General features: G+C 44.9%; 1 long non-coding RNA gene across 1 annotated transcript; it reads right to left on the reverse strand.

Annotated features, from left to right (window-relative positions):
• Positions 1 to 677: 677 nt before the first annotated feature.
• Positions 678 to 2,735, reverse strand: LOC138065708 (uncharacterized). Its single transcript, XR_011138815.1, has 3 exons — positions 2,619 to 2,735; positions 1,471 to 1,533; positions 678 to 747 (listed from the first exon to the last, which is right to left on the reverse strand). It is a non-coding gene; the product is annotated as an uncharacterized lncRNA (long non-coding RNA).
• Positions 2,736 to 4,336: the final 1,601 nt, after the last annotated feature.

Raw genomic sequence — 4,336 nt, forward strand, 5'->3', positions numbered from 1 at the left:
CGCCTTGCCCAGAGGGATCTGTTCCAGACACTAGCACAGCTTTGGGATACAGTAAAGGAGGGACTGTAAGAGCGGCTGAAACCTGAAAAGAGTGACACGGCCCAAGTGTGTTACTCTGAAAACCTCTCAGTGCATCAGAGTCTGCAATGAATCCGAAACATATTCACAGTATACAGGTTTGATGCATATCTGACATTACAGACTGCTACCATTTTAGCAGATCTTCCTTCCAATATTTTGGCATTTATTCAAGGGGTCCCCGGCAGCCCCTCTTAGCCCAGGATCCTGACCACAGACTGCTTGTGTATTACTGCACTTTATCCCGACTTTTTCTGCCTCCTTCCCATTCAGCCTGCCACAGCCCTAACCCTTCTCCCCTTATCTCTTTTCCCATCCCTTTCAGGAAGTAGTTGCACATACAAACGAGCTTCTTCTCTAATATATATTTCCTACATGGAAAAAAAAACCTCCAAGATCAACTGGTCAGGAAGATCATGTCAAGTTGACGTAACTTCCCTTTCTGACAGGATAACTCGCCTAGCAGAGTTGGGGGAGAAGTAGTGGATGTGATATATCTTGACTTTAAGGCTTTTGGTACACTGAAAAAGCATGAAGTTCTCATAAACAAGCTGAGGAAACAAACAGAGTCAAGATGAAATTGCCAAAAGGTGCATACCATTGCCAAAAAGTGTACACAACTGGTTTGGGAAGACTGCGCTGTCAGAGCAGAAAGGCATTTCCAGCGGGCTACAGGAATAGAAAGATTCATTTTCATCAGTGAAGGTTTAAGCTGAATGGTAGGAAAAGCTTTTTAACTATCCAGTAATAAAATGCTGGACTCGATTGGCCTAGGGATTCTTGTCACTGGAGGCTGCTGAGAGCAGGTTCAACAAATATCTGTCAGGGATGATCTGTGTTTACTTAATCTTGTCTCTGGGTCGGAAAGATGAATTAGATGATTGCCTGAGGTCTCGTCCCATTTTCATTTCCCCCAATTAAATTAAACAAACCTCAGAAATCATTGGCAGCAGCAAACCGCAGCAAGCTCTGTTCAGTGCCTCCCCTCCGCCCAGTCAGATGTTAGAGTAGAGCTAACTCTGAGTAGAAACCAGTTCAGGACCCATTGCCTGTCCCCCTGAGTGCTGAGAACTAGCAAGATGAAACCTTTCAGCTCTTCTGTCCGCCTAAGTGCATGCAGTACATTTAGTTCAGAAGGGCTTTTGTGCAGCTCTCCAGGGACCCAAGATTTTTTCAAGATGCTGGTTTTTCATTTTGCTTCTTCAAAGGGCTTATGGGAGCTGGGTGTTACGTGGGAGAAACATCAAGCAATTGCCAGCATAGAGAACACAAGAGTTTGGCTTGATCTCTTATCCTTTAAGAAAAAAACTTGTTGGGGGATGGAGTAGGAAAACGTGGGCTTGTGTTCAGCACCTCTTTCTTTTCTTATGACGCTGTGCTTGTCATGCTAACCTGCTTTGCTTTCCAAGGAGGAACACCAATTGCAGTCCACCAGTCCACCTGGACTTCCAGGGTCTTTAAAAAAAACAACAAAAAAAATCAAATTCTAAGGAGAAAGGGCCTCTCCAGCTCAATTATGGCTGAGCTGCTTCTTTTCTACAACAGCTCATTTCACAGGGAACATCTCCACCCACTAAAGAGATTTCTAGAGAGCCGTTCACCCATTTCAGCCTTTTGCTAAGCAAAAGAAGCCAATCTCTCCCCATGTCTGCTCTCACCGGGAGCCGGGGAGAGGCATATAGACAGACACTGTTATTATGGCTCCTATACCGCCGCTGCTAGTCTCGAGTCCACTTCCAAATACGGGTGACAAATTGTGTAGAGCATCCTAAATGAGATTAACGTAATGATCTCTTTAAGACTGTTGTCTCTGTGATCATGTCACATCGGTGCTTCATAAGCATCCTGTGAGTGATAAATGCACCCAGATCTGTCTTCTCTTGTGTCATTTCTAACCACTGAATCTCTGTGTAGAGCAGAAATTCCTGGTAACAGCAGTGAAGAACAGGATCTCACATTTCTCTGTTCCAGTCTGTGAGTAATTCTTCTAAACGCATTTAATCAGCAAACTTCCTTTTCACGCTGCTTTTTTTGCTGAGCTGGAGCCATTACTGCAAACAGAATTATTCCCAAGGCCAGTGACATTCCTCCACTGTGACAGTTCCCTTTGGACTCAACCCATCATCTCCCTGTCCCCACTGTTTTACTCATCTTACAGTTCTCCTACTAGTTCCTTTTACTTCAGTTTATCTAGCTGCTTTCCACCCCTTACTGTATCAAATGCCCTACTGGAATCCAGCTAGATTAGGTCTACCGATTTCTCCTTCGTCTTCTTTTTTTTTTTTTTTTTCATTCAGGTAAGGCAAAGGAGGTAAAGAAAAGGATCAAGTTACCAGCACACATTGCTTTTGTTAATAAACCCATTCTGTGATTCCATTTTCCACTTACTGCTATGGCTTTAATTTTATTTTCCTTCTGTACTTTGTTCTTAACCTTACACTCTATTGAGACTAGACTAATGAGTTTGCAGCTGCCCAGTGTACTTTGTTTTCTCTCTTCCTGAAATATAGCTCCCTTTTTTCCAGTCCTGGAGTTCTTACCTTGAATTTGATGGATCAGCTGCACATTTTTGCTCCCAAAACTGCAGTTTCCCAGGTCAGTTTTGAAAAAACACAAAGATGGAGGTGAGCTGGTGAGCTCCAGGCTTGATGTGTCACAGCTTCTTGATTTGTATTTCTGCTCTGATACGATAACTTGTTTGCTCCACCCTCTCTTCTATCCTCTTCTCCCCCGCCTTTTCAGCATCTTCCCTCTTACTGAGAAATGATACAAAGCAGCTATAAAGACCCAGAGAGTTGCTTCAGCAATGCTTTGGAGAGCACTGAAGGTGGCACGAGGAACGCATCACCCAAGCACCACCACTGTGATCCAATTGTGGATTAAATGTTACAGTTTATGCTAGTGGACTAAGTAGCTAGTGGCAATTCTCAAGAAGTGGGAACCTGTGAAGTGACTGTAGGACTTCTGGATGAGAATAAAGATCCTCTGAAACATGTTATTATATATTCTCTGACTGCACACAAACACACAGACACCTAAGCCAAGAACGCTAAGGAGTTATTAAAGTTTCTCTGCTTCTGAAGAGCTCCAGGTGGGGGAAGACCTTTCTCATTGAGTTAAATGACATTTCTGTGACTGCTGCAGTTCAGAAGAATTTGCATGTCACAGCTTAGGGAGTCCCCCATAAACCAACAAGATCCTCCTGTCCTTGGAACAGAAGTAGGATGGGTTGAGGAGGGCTATAGAAGGTGGCAAGCCAACTGGAGAAGAGTTGTTCATGTGCAAGGACTTCACAGAGGCTAACATTGCTGTCATCACAGCTGCATTTCCACAGAATGAAACAGGCATGCTACCCTTCTGGCTTCCAGTGCTATGAACATACTGAGCATTTGCTCATGGCAGATCAGCAGCACAAACCCAGATCACTCACTCACAGAAAGATTTAGATGGGAAGTGACCTCTAGAAGTCTCTAGTCCAATTTCCTGCTCGCAGCAGGGTAATTCCCAAACTAGATAAGGTTGCTCATGGCCTTGTCCATGCAATTTCTCAACATTTCCAAGGGTGGAGATTCCCCAGCCTCTCTGGCCACCTGTTCCACTGCTGAACTACTCTCAAGGGGAAGAAGCTTTTCCTTATATATAGTCAGAATTTCCCTTGTTGCAATTGTGTCCACTGTCTCTTGTCCTTTCTCTGTGTCCCCTTCACAAAGTCTGGCTCCATCTTCTCTGTAACTTCCCCATAGATAATGGCTGACAGCAATTGGATGCCTCCTCAGCCTTTGCTTCTCCAGGCTCAAATAAACCCAGCTCCTCCAGCCTTCTTCTTGAACATCATGTGCTTCAGCCCTCAACTGTGGGGTCCTTTTGCTGTGCTTGCTCCAGTTTGTCAACATCCATCTTGTACTGGGGAGCCCAGCCCTGGACACAGTCTTCTAGTTGTGGCCTTGCCCCTCTCAAGTGGAGGGGAATAACCATTTCCCTTGTCCCTTGACCTGCCTGCCACACTTTTGCTAACGCGGTCCAGCTGCGTTAGCTGGACAAGTCCAGCTAGTCCCCCTAGTCCAGGGAGCCTTCAGCGCTTTAAGGGCTCACTGCTGACTCATGTTCAAAATGCTTCTTGAGAGTTTTTGTGGTGATCTGTTAAAATCCATTTTGATTTAAGCCTGTTGGGGTTATTGCCACAGAGGAGTTACCACCCCACTGGAACTGGTTTGGCGGTAGCCAAACCTGCTTTGGCTATGGCCATGCAATGGAGATC

The sequence above is a fragment of the Struthio camelus genome, chromosome 1, assembly GCF_040807025.1.
Source record: "Struthio camelus isolate bStrCam1 chromosome 1, bStrCam1.hap1, whole genome shotgun sequence".
Classification (NCBI taxonomy): domain Eukaryota; kingdom Metazoa; phylum Chordata; class Aves; order Struthioniformes; family Struthionidae; genus Struthio; species Struthio camelus.